This window comes from Xenopus laevis, chromosome 3S, assembly GCF_017654675.1.
Source record: "Xenopus laevis strain J_2021 chromosome 3S, Xenopus_laevis_v10.1, whole genome shotgun sequence".
NCBI classification, from domain to species: Eukaryota; Metazoa; Chordata; class Amphibia; order Anura; family Pipidae; genus Xenopus; species Xenopus laevis.
Genome location: NC_054376.1, coordinates 85204253 through 85217560, shown reverse-complemented (window position 1 = coordinate 85217560; position 13308 = coordinate 85204253). Strand labels below are relative to the sequence as shown.

Genomic DNA, 13308 nt, shown 5'->3' with positions numbered 1-13308 from the left:
CATATGTTAGAAACATTGCCTTAAAAATAATGAGTGTAAAGAATAAAATGTAATCTATACAGTGGATAAATATGCTACATAAATGGTGGTATTCCAAATGCATTTTGAATGTTTCAATATATGGGGTGGATTTCTTCTGCACTTGTTGCATGAATAATTAAAGATACTTGCATCCAAAGTTACTCCTTGCACTTCCATATATTTGTGCTTGGAACCGCTACCTTCATCCCGCTTCCTGTTCCAAATTTTGCACAAGTGAACTCCCTTGGTAGGGGAAATATGAAGCTACCACAAACTTCTCAAAGCAGCTTATGTCAGTTGACCCAATAAACTTTTGTGCCAAAAGAATCACGCCAATCATTTTGACGATGTGTGTGCAGAAGTGATGTCATCTAATTATTCAGTTTGTGAATTTTGATGCATTGTCTGGAATAGTTCAGACGTACTACATGATCCTCTCAACTCATAGGCCAAACTAACTATTTATCGGTGCAAGACTGTATAATCTTTATTCAAAACAACAAATATGTCATAAGTTATGCCATATTTATGACATTTCAAAATTTTTATTTTAATTTTTAAATCCAATAGAGAACCCCCAATATAACAATAATAAACTCCACTATAATTTAAGGTTGGTATCTCTCTTGGGCCATTGCATATATATCTGTCGATATTTTCATTCTGCCGTTTGTATGACTGTTTGTTAATCTTTAAACCATTTACAAATAAAGTCATCAGTAGAATAAATGTGAAAGGGGAAATTTTTTTGGTGAAACTGAAAATGTTATCCTTATGTATATACATTGTTGTTGTAAGATGTTCCCAGAAGAATAATGCTTTATTCCTTATTTCTTTAACGTTGCCAAGATCTGAAAGTTGGCTACATGAATTAACTGCCAGTTTGTTAATTATCTTCACAACTATCACTTAGTCTAATTACATTAGAAACTGTAATTAAGATGTGAAAACACTCAATGATGAGGCATTTAAGAAGCTATCACACAAATAATATTTTTGAAAATTACATAAAAGAATTATAATTATTGTTATACAAGTATTCTTGTGATTTTATCTGAGGATAAAAGCATTACCCTAACAGGCAATACATATTTATAGTTATCAAAATATTTTCATTATTAAATTATTAAACAACACAAGTTATAAAAACACCCAAAACAATCAAAAGTGCATTTTGGGCATTTCCCTCCTGAAAATATATATTACATTTGCAATTAATTTACTGGATAAGTTTTTATAGTACTTCATTTGTATATATATATACAACTGTGCATTAATGGATTTTAAAGCAATTCTGCAATTTTTACTAAAGACCAGCCATTGGGGTTCAGTATTTATAATAGTCAAGGAAGTCAAGGAGCCACAGAGAAAAATTCATAATTTACTGAATGTATTTACCTCTGCATCCGTCTCCAGTGACACTGGTTCAGAGATTTAAAAGTTTAATACGCCTTACCCTATCATTCTGGTTGCAGGTTGTTTTTACAATTCGGGGGATGTACTTCTTGCTTTATTTTTATAGTTGCCACTGCACATTGTTATGAATCACAGCTCCAGTAGAAGCCAAAAGTAGTGGGAAATAGAAAGGTATATTGTACAAACCAATTTTTTCAACACAATTTCTTCATGTTGAAAAAACACTTTATTTACATGACATGAAAAATAAAACATCTGTTATGAACACATTGCTTGTGTATTACCTAAATATTTTCCTAAGGGCAGGGCTATATGTTTAATTCATAGCAGCTTGTATTCCCATTTCATAAAAATGACTTCTTATACTATAGTTCTCAGTTAAATGATGTTAAGCGTTCCATAAAATGCAAAGTCATTGGAGTACATGTTCTGTGTACTTTAATAATACCAACACTGCTAAGCTCTTTGAAAAACTCATGCCATATTGCACACAACAACTCACAAAACACCATATGGCTTATTATAATTCATGTTTCATTTGAGGCTCTCTTCCGCATTGTAAACAAAAAAGTACAAATTATGAGATTATAAAATGAGCACCAATAAAATGATTTATAACAATGGTAAACAAGATATCTTACTAAATATTACATCATATGTGTTATTGTTTGTGTTTTTAAAATTCATATCCAGTGACACTAACAGTGTATTACTTACATTGGGAGTGAGAGAAATGACAGCAAAAGAGATTCTCAAACTTTACAATACATGTACTTTTACAGTTAATGGAAGAAACCATTTTAAAAGCCCGCCCTCCATAATCCTGCTGAAAACATTATCAGCAAGCAACAATAAAAGAGTATGAGAGACTTGGTTTTATAACTTAAAGAAAGACAAGCCAAGTATAGTTTCTTCTGCAAGTGAATCTGCACTACGTTTCCACTATTTTTATAGTTGTATGGTGCCAGAAATGTATTCCCCAGCTTGCATTTCCCTTGGCCATACAGGCAATGCAACTTGGATTTTGATTTGATGCCCCAAATGTTTTTTTTTCCCCATTTCCAGTCCACACCATTTCTTCTATTTTCACTTTGAAGACACTTCTTCCACATGGAGTTTGAAGAACAACTTTACATAGAATATTAAAGCATATGCACTATGAAAATAATTATTATTATTGTTCTTATGTTTTGACATTTCAAAAACATATTATCACACCAGGAGGAAACTTGGTTGTACTTTCATGCTAGAGAGAACGTGATAGTTTGTTCATCATAGTTTCTACTGGGATTGGCACCTGTGAGTCAGTTACAAAGGACGTTTATTAAATTGGTACACTGGTTATAGCAGCTATAATTTATTTTAGTCACCAAGGGTAGTGGTAAAAATGGATAAAATAATTGCTCTACTTTAAAGCATGAAATTATGTAATTCCTTCCAATTTCAGTTTTATTCTCTAGTGTGAAAGGGAAGAATGCCAAAAGCTTCTATTAAATGCTTAGACATTCCAACTGAGATATTCTGTTTGGGATCATTCACTACAAATAGAAAATACATATACTACATTCACTATTGACTCTGGAAACTATAAGTATTGGAAATTAAGGTAGAGTGAGGAAAATGAGAACTAGAGGCATAGAGATAAGGACACAGAGAGAGAACAAGAACTGCTTTCTGTTTCAGCCAAAATTACAGCTAAGCATACATTCTAAATTGTGGGGCAGTATGGGTTTTATATAATAGATTGTTGGTTCTTGGATAACATTCTCCAGTGCAGCCTTAGTAAAAATTGTAATCATTTATTTTATATATACATCTATCTATCTAAATACAGGTATGGGACCTGTTATCCAGAATAATCGGGGCCTGGGGTTTTCCAGATATGGGATCCTTCTGTAATTTAAGTCTGCAAAAAAACAATTTAAACATTAATAAAACCCAACAGAGATGTTTTGTCTCCAATACAGATTGATAATATCTCAGTTTGGATTTAGAACAAGTAACTGTTTTATTATTACAGAGAAAATGGAAATATTGAACATTTATTATAATTATTTTACTAAAATGGACTCTGTGGGAAACATTTTCTGGGACCAAGCTCTCTCTTATAGGCTAATGCCAAATAAGGTTGAGTCTCTGCCTGCAGATAAACACAGGCCGAGAATCAATCCCTGCGCTGGCATCAGCCTTTACCTGACCTATTGCTTTGGCCTGGGTGCATCCAACTAGTGGACCAACACAACTCCTTGCTCTGATGCAAAAGGAAATGAGCTGCTTCCTTGATTGGAGGCCACAAGTAGAGGTAAGCAGGTTATGCAACACACAGTGGGGGGGGGGGCTGGGGTTTGGCATGTTGTGTAGGTTAACTCTGAGTTTCATTTCTGGGGTCTGAGGGATGGTGGGCCCTGAGGTGACAGCCCTGGGGCCTCACACACCCCAGTCCGACATTGAGTTTGGCTTAGAAATCCACTACATGTGCCTGGTACCCAGGTCAACGCTATGACTTCTGTTGCAGCTTGGTGGCTGATGCTTGGCCTGTGTTTATCTGTTAACCTTTGTCCCCCTGCTCATAATCTATCTGACTAAATATCTTTCAGCTTTCCACCAACAAAATATGCATCAGGGTTTATCACATGTACTGAGTTCAATTCATATGTTTACCCCAAAATCACAGGTTTGTACACCTGGCCACTGATTTTGCACCATTCTCAGTTTAAGTCCAAACTTAGCATTATCTGGAAACTGCTGCACCAGACAATATGTTGCATCACCATCTGACGTTACTCAAAACAGATTCTCAGAACATAATGGTTTACAAGAAGAAAATGTAATATGAAGCTATGATTTTTTTTTCTTATTAAAGTATTCTCCTTTTAACCCTTGTCATGTAAATAGACTGCCTACTGTAAAGAACTGGGACATGTATGTATCTTTTATGAAGTATAGAAAAATGTTTTAAAAGTGGAGTCAAATAATGACTTTGGACAATTTAGGAGTTAATGCTGAAATTTTTTTTTTATGAAAACGGGCATGGACATTGGATACTCCTGTAAGATTATTATATAATTGTTACATGACATACTTTATGATGAAAACCATTATAATGGCAAAGATGGCACTGTACACAATATGGGATACATGTTTGTATATTACAAAGGTTTTTGTACATTTGCTCTTGTGTAGAGATGAACAAGGTAGTGGCAAATACCTAGTGCCTTTTTAATGTCTTATTTATACTGAAAAGAATACTGGGACAATGAAAAATAATGCCATAAGCCTCACTTGAGTAAGTGTAGTAGAGAGTGCCCTGGGAAAAAATATGATGCTGCAAATACAGGTTCATAATTTTTTTCTTACAATAAACTGTGCTATTTTTATTGCATTTAGAAAATCTTTAGATCATTTTCCAAGACAAGGGCATTTGCTAGTTTTCCAATGACTTGCCTGATTTTGATTAATCTTTAGCTGCCATGTCTTGACTGCACAATATGTATGTTTATTCATACATCTAGCACACATCTGTGTGATCTGCAATGTGGAAACCAGTTAACTGAAGCATATCTAAGTTCAGATGTGATAAATTCAAATTGGGATTTCTTAATTAAATTTTGTATTTTTTTCCATTCTTTTGCACTATGGCCACTTTGTGGGGCATATGGGAAAGCACGTAGGCATCTTCCCTCCCATACCTTGTATGTCACTCAGAAGCACAAGGAATGTAGCGACAGGACGCACAATCTGGAATTGTTCCTTAGGGCTTTACTTCATGTGCTGACACTGTTTTTCACAGAACACTGGATTTTTTATCTGGATCTCAGTGCAGAGCACAGCATCCAATGGTTGCAAGTGCTCAGGAAATGAGCACTAAGGGGCAGGCTTTTACACTTGTGCTTTCAGGGTCATGAATGACCCCTAGGGGCCAATTCATTAACTTCGAGTGAAGGAATAGAAGAAAAAAAACTTCGAATTTCGAAGTGTTTTTTTTGGCTACTTAGACCTTCGACTACGACTTTGAATCAAAGGATTCGAACTAAAAATTGTTTGACTATTCGACCATTCGATAGTCGAAGTACTGTCTCTTTAAGAAAAAACTTCGACCCCCTAGTTCGCCACCTAAAAGCTACCGAACCCAATGTTAGCCTATGGGGAAGGTCCCCATAGGCTTGGTTATGGATAATCCTTCGATCGTTGGATTAAAATCCTTCAAATCGTTCGATCAAACGATTATTCCTTCGATAGTTCGATCGCAGTATTTGCGCAAAATCCTTCGACTTCGATATTCGAAGTCGAAGGATTTTCAATCCCCAGACGAATATCGAGGGTTAATTAACCCTCGATATTCGACCCTTGATGAATTTGCCCCCTAAAGTTGTTGTTCACTGACCCATGACCTCTTACAACTCCATACCATGATATCACACTTGTAAAGACTAGTGGCAATAGGCCCTTGGTTTACTTCTTAAATATTCCTTAACTAGAGAAGAGGAATAGGAAAAATAAATTACCCCATTGCTAATGACTTATGGACCACTGTAACAAATGATCTACACAAGAAACCTCTCAGAGCACAGATACATGGCATGTATGTATCTCATGCTTTTACGTACCTTCACCTATTTTTGAAATTATGGGAAGAATATATTTTAGGCTAGGATATTGCATGTTGAACAAATCTGCAACTTAAAATTAAATTCAACTTTGTCATGGTAGAATATTAATGTACTATAAGCATATGCTTACTGTGTATTACATATTTATGTTATCCTATATACTAACCGAAGGCCTATCTATGTCCCGAGTGGAGGGGAGGCAGATGCGCACGCAACTTCGGTTAGGATCTATGAGATGCGCGCGCAACTTCAGCCGAAAGACATAGATGCGGCCTTCGATTAGCAGATGTGCTGGAAGGTTAGGATCAGAACAGGTTAGGATCGGGGAGGCAGATGCGCTGGAAGGTTAGGATCTAGGGAGGCAGATGCGCTCACCGTCTCCTTCTGCCTCCCGCCGCCTCTTCTTTCCTGCTCACTCAGGCGGCGACCGCTGGAAGGTTAGGATCTAGGGAGGCAGATGCGCTCACCGTCACACTAGGGGAACCGGTTGCGTACCTGCACGAAAGTCTGTATAAGCGTCGGCCATCTTGCTACTCCTCTGCGACTTTGTCATCTGCCCACTGCCAAATCCGCCCACTAAAGTCTGTATAAGCGTCGGCCATCTTGCTACTCCTCTGCGAGTTTGTCATCCGCCCACTAAAGTCTGTATAAGCATCGGCCATCTTGCTACTCCTTTGCAAGTTTGTCTAATGGCGGCGCTAGCGTCACTCTAGGAGGGGAACCGGTTGCGTACCTGCACGAAAGTCTGTATAAGCGTCGGCCATCTTGCTACTCCTCTGCGACTTTGTCATCCGCCCACTGCCAAATCCGCCCACTAAAGTCTGTATAAGCGTCGGCCATCTTGCTACTCCTCTGCGAGTTTGTCATCCGCCCACTAAAGTCTGTATAAGCGTCGGCCATCTTGCTACTCCTTTGCAAGTTTGTCTAATGGCGGCGCTAGCGTCACTCTAGGAGGGGAACCGGTTGCGTACCTGCGTGGGTGGCCATTTTTAGCAAAACGGGCTATATTATCTCCAAAAAATATTGATGTTGACATGATAAACAACCAAGTGATTGCATTACTTCCTGGACAAAGCTGTGTCTTTCTGAGTACTGACTGTATTGATTCTGAAGACGAAAGTGAGAAACTTAACTTCCCATTAGAATATTTAAACACTATCAACAATGCTGGATTACCACAACACAATCTTATACTCAAAGTAGGAACAATAGTCATGCTGTTAAGAAACCTTAAGGGTAGGGGCACACGGCGCGATTTCGCCGCGATTCTGCGCTAAGCGAGTTGTCGCTGCGTTTTTTAAGCCGAAATAGCTTTGCTAACTTTGGCGCTGGCGTCAATGCAAATCGCGGCGAAATCGCTGCGCTAATTCACACGCGGCGATTCGTTTTCTATTGTCGTCCGAAGTTGCCTCGCTGAACGTTTCCGGGCGACAGTAGAAAAAGAATCGCCGCGTGTGAATTAGCCCAGCGATTTCGCCGCGATTTGCATTGACGCCAGCGCCAAAGTTAGCAAAGCTATTTCGGCTTAAAAAACGCAGCGACAACTCGCCCAGCGCAGAATCGCGGAGAAATCGCGCCGTGTGCCCCTACCCTAACACTAAGCAAGGTTTATGTAACGGTACACGGTTGGTTGTGAAGAGCATGAGACAAAATGTTATCAAGGCAGAAGTGCTTACAGGATCCCATAGCGGTGATACTGTTTTGATTCCCAGAATTGACCTTACCAGTTCTGACCAGGAATTACCTTTTAAACTTAAACGACGACAATTCCCCATTAAGGCTGCATTTGCCATGACAATCAACAAATCACAAGGACAAACATTGGATAAAGTCGGCATTTACCTATCTGAGCCTGTGTTTGGTCATGGTCAACTTTATGTTGCATTTTCAAGAGTGCAGCGTTCATCTGATGTTAAAGTCAAGATTTTAAGTACAGCTCACCAGGGAGAACTCATTCAAGGACAGGAGAACATTTTCACAAAAAATTTTGTTTATAAAGAAATTTTTCAGTAACACTTTACTACCAATAAACTCAAAATTTAAGAATTCTAATAGCAGATAGGTAATAACAAGCAATAGGCACAGATTCACTCTACATCCCCACAAATTAGCGTCGCCAGTTGCTGCCTGGGGATGCCGAGTGAATCAGCACCCATCGCATTTTGCTGCCTCACTGTTGTTACCATTCTTTCATTAACGATTCTTTAGAGAATCGGGGGTTTACTGGTATACTATAGTATGTGCCTCCAGATTCTCTGTGTGGGGACTTCCAATTCCAGAGATTTTGTCAAGGACAAAAAGTTCTTAGATACTGGAGTGTGCAAAATAAATGCACAGGCTGAAATAAACTAATATAAAAATTCTCTTTTTCCCCCTTCAACTCTGGGAATAAAAATTCTCAGTAGCTGCTGTTGCCTAAAGCAGATCTGTACATACAGTAGGATTTTATGATTACAAAGTTTGTTCTTTTGCCACAGGTTTCCGTCAAAAAAATTCAGTAAAGCTAAATTCAGGAAAATATTGGTTGTAAGCAAAGTTCATTGGCATATTTGCCTTAGAAAACGGATGCAGTTTTAATAAAACACCAGTTGAGTAAATTTCATGAATGTATTAATAACTGTGCAGTATGTTGTGTGTTGATCATATCCAGTTTGGACAGATTTCCTCTGCACAATGCCTGTACAGAGAAATTGTTTATAGTTTATAGTCTTGCAAGTTTTGCTGAAAAATACCATAGCAAGTTATAAAACTCATGTCTTCAACTGAAAACATTGGTCTTACCAGAGCAATATAATATAATATATTATGCAGTCCTACACAAGGGCAGACTTATCGGGGTGAAGACATCTCCCTCAATCAGACGGCCATCATAAAAATTCTCAAATTGGATTAGTAAATCCATTAAACAAAAACCAAATTAAACACAATGTTGTGCAAGATGAAATGAAATAACATTACTTAAGATTTCTTACGTGTGAGATGATCTATTGGGCCAAAGACCAAATATAGAATATTGTTGTGGCCATAAATGTGTATGGGCCCTTTTCTATTGTTTACATTGGCTCCTCTTTACTTCATATAGGCCAACTAACTGACATTTTTACTCAAGACAGATAATACTCGAGTCACTAGGATTGCAGAATTATATCTCCAAACTATTCCCTAACTTGCCATAAATGTCCATACATGGAATGTGCAGCTAGCTTAAATTAAAACATTTTTGGCCAAATACTATTAGGGAGTTATTTATTAAAACGTTTGTCATCATTTTATTAAAACAACTTTCACCAAACTCCACAATTTTACCTTATCAATAAATTAACTTGAAAAAATCTGGTGCGGGAAAAAACTCTATAAAATCGGGAAAAAATCTGAATCATACAATTTTTTCAGATTTGACACACAAACGCAGATTTTTTCAAATTAATTAAACCACAAAGTATTCAAATTACTGTATGAAACCCAGAGCAGATCATGATATCTTCAGATGGTAAAAGGGACATCTGCCATTGACTTCTACATGACCTCGGCAGGTTTGAGATGGAGTATTTTTTTTATTCGGACTAGCAGCATCAGGGTATAATAAATCTCAAAAAATATTAGGGTTTTTTTCACAAAAAATTGAGTTTTCCCATTTAAAACTTAACCAGAAAAAATTGGACTTTAGTGAAAAAGTCTTAAATGTCATGGATAAGTAGGTGAACCTATACAAATTTTAACCTTGGGATTTTTCCATCATTATGATTGTACTGATCTTTCAAACAACTGTCCTATTCACTGTTTTATAACTGTCAACTTCATGTGATGATTATGTGAAGTCCCCTGAAATGTGCTTTTACTGAAGCAACATATGCATTTGTGTGTGCTATGCATTAAAGAAAAATAGAAAGGCAAGTCCCTTCACAGCAACACAGGAGTAGGCAGCCAGGGTGCAACTGCCACACAAAGAGAAACTTGCTGGCCATTAACCCTTAAGGTTACCTGGGCTGTAGGATACTTTTTTACCTCCCCATGGATAGACTCCATACTATAAAGAGTAGTATAGTTAATGAGCTCTGGGGGGGGGGGGGAATTAACTCTTTCAGAATGAGAGTGGTCCCGGAACCTGAATCAACCATCCTGGTAAACTGTTTCCCATAGACCTCTACCCTTACCACAGGGACACACTGTCTTTCCTTGAGGGCTGCTGTGGCTTTAGTTTTGGCAAACATGCAGTCCATATCGGAACCGTCGGAGGAGAAACAAAAGCAGAGTCAAATGGAGGAACATAAACTCCTCTGGCAATACTGTACCTTGCCTTGGCAGTATGGGCTCCACAGGCAATTCCTTCCTGGTGGGGAGCCGATTGCCCTGAGGTTTACCTGGTTGCATTGACCCCTGTCCCTTGAACATGAGGGATTCCCCTGGCCATCTGGGAGTCTGTGTAGCACCTTGCAGGGACAGCTGTCACTGGAGGGTGGACGCTGGCTCTGTGAATGCCTGTCGTAAGCCTTTGCCTGGACTAAGTTCCCCTTCTGCTGATGGGTACGTTTTCACTAGTTGTACAGCTAGCGGGAGGGAAATAGCTTGGTGCCTTTGGACCCACCAGTGTGCTTCAACAAGCAGGACAAGCAGAAAATGCTCCAGAACAACTCTATTACTGTACTTGATCTGCAGTCTTTCCTGCAGTCTGGATCCACCAGGTGCAAAAGTCCATTAGCCACTGAGCTAAAACTCTGGGCCAGACCTGTGTGGAATATGGCTCAGTCCAAATAAGATTTTTCTTCAGCACACCACTTACTTTTTTCAAGGTGCATCCACTCCAAAGCTGCCTCCAAGTCAGCCAAATTCCTTATCTTGAATAACAGGATATGAAGCACACCATCCTCATTCTTTGTCTTTAAAACATTTTATTTCAGCGGAACTTCACACACAAGCTTTCGGGGGAAAACCCCTTCCTGAGGTGCATATGGAATATGGCTCAGATTGGAATCGCTGGCAGTATACCTCCGGTGTAATGCCCAGTCTGTCCATGATGGCAGACTTTACTTCTTGGTATACATTAGCCTTGTCTGCCGGAAGATTTCTGTAAGCTGACTTCAACAGTCAGCAGTGGAGCCAGTAAAATTGCCCACTGGTGCTCAGGCCATTTTTGGGCACTGGATCATCAGACTGTCTCATTTTAATTAGGAGAGGTCTAAGCGTGGGTGCTGTACTGTACGGCTTGGATTTGCAGCAATTGCTGTTTGGAGAGCTGGCACTGTAACTGCCTGATTAGTTGAATCTGCTGATCCTGTTGTTGGATCTGCCGATTCTGTTGCTGCACCAGATTTTGCAAAAAAACTTCCATTTTTGCTCTCTAGCCCTTCTAACAACCAAGGGCACTCTGTGGATTACTATCCCACTTCTGACACCATAAATGACAGGTTCAAACAGAGTATCGGGACAACAAAAGTCTCTTAAAAAAAATTGGCTTTTATTTTAGCAAAAGGTACAAAATAAAGGCAGATTTTTTCCAAACAACAAAAAAATAGCTTCTGGCAGCAGTATAAGTTCAATAACATAATATAAGTGGAACTTCGCTGGAAGAATCTGCGCCGAGGGGTAAGTATGGTGTATGGGCCATCTCCCCGGGGGGGGGGGGAGTGAGCCTAGAGGGAGGGAGGCCTACCTGGGGTGGGGGTAGGGTTTTTTTCCCCACAGGTTGATTTCTCCTTTAAGGAGTGCTGATTAGCCACTGGTCGGTCAGTAGCACATCACTCTGCTACAAGGCCTTAGACTTATGTAGCCCGTATACTGGAGGCTGTAGTCTGGATGGTTTAGGAAGTTCCATGGCTACAGAGCAGCTTAATTATATAAATTATTGTAATGTTTCTGTAGCAAAGGCACCAGTTTCGACGCCAGTGCAGGGAATTCTGCACATTATATTTTCATTACTTTATTATACTTTCATTTTTGGTGTTACTGCTCCTTTAAATAAAAATTTCTAGATACACTGTTCTAGTATTATGAAATGTTTGAAATATTGTGGTTTTGACTAAAGTTATCCATTTTGGAGTCTGGGTTATCAACTAGAAAATGAGTTCTGCATATACCCTTCATAGCACTGTAATTATAATTTATTTTATCAAACAGTTTTACGTTTTTTCAAGATTCACATTTGTATTTAAACAAAATTGCATATTGTAATCTATTCACTGTGTAATACATTTGTGCTCATGTATTACACAAGAGAATATACAGCAGTAGCATAAAGTTCTCTTCCTTTGACTAATGGTTTTCACTATACATGTATGGAACCTGTTATCCAGAATGCTCAGGACCTGGGATTTTCCTGATAATGGATTTTTTTGTAACTTGGAACTTCATACCTTGTGTTCTAAAAAATATTTAAAAATTAAATAAATCCAATAGGTTTGTTTTGCATCTAATCAGGATTTACTATATTTTAGTTGGCATCAAGTACAGTGTACTGTTGTATAAAAAGGAAATCATTTTTAAGAATTTGATCTATTTGGATAAAATGGAGTCTATGGGAGATGGCCTTCCCTTATTTCGGAGCTTTCCCTTATTTTGGAGCTTTCTGATTCCATACCTGTACTATAATTAAAGATATTTTAGAAAATATTATACATTTGTGTATAAAGATTTTTTTTTTGTAATTTTTTTAGGCAAAACATTTTTGGATTCTTGGTGTCTCTCCTGATGTTTCTTTAAAAGGAAGCCTTTGTGTTTTTACATGAGAAGGGCCTGTTACAGCAATTCCCGAGTAAAAAGGTAAGCTTTCCATTATGTTAGTAGGATCAGGTCTAAGTAATGAACAATTGTTCTACTATGTGTGCTTTTTAAGAGCCAGAGTTCAGTTATTTTCTTTCCTTGCAGAATAATTTGATATCCCTTATCTAGTGTTTCAGGTCTCCTCCTGTTCCTGGAAAAATATTGCAGACTTTTTGTAGTTAAACAAATGTATTTATAACATTTGTGAGATTGTATATTTTAGATCTTATAAGTAGTGATAGGCGAATTTATTCGCCAGGCGCGACTTCGTGACAATTCTGACGCTGGTGACAATTCTGACACCGGCGACAATTAATAGACGCCCATTGACTTTAATCTGTGTCGGAATTGTTGCTGGCGTCAGAATTGTCACCTGGGGTCAAAATTTGTGTTTGGCAAATTTCACAGGAAATTCACGAATTTTTCAGCAAAGCGAAACGGGAGTAATTCGCCTATCACTACTTATAAGCAGATCCTCATTTTACCTGGAAAGCTCTTGTGGATT

At 38.3% G+C, this 13308-nt stretch overlaps 1 long non-coding RNA gene across 1 annotated transcript in view; it reads left to right on the top strand.

Moving 5' to 3' along the window:
• LOC121402193 overlaps positions 1-12807 on the top strand; it is a 69789-nt gene extending 56982 nt beyond the window's left edge. Inside the window, exon 3 of the long non-coding RNA XR_005966675.1 lies at positions 12698-12807. This is a non-coding gene — a long non-coding RNA (uncharacterized LOC121402193). The remainder of the gene's footprint in view (positions 1-12697) is intronic.
• The last annotated feature ends 501 nt before the right edge of the window (positions 12808-13308 follow it).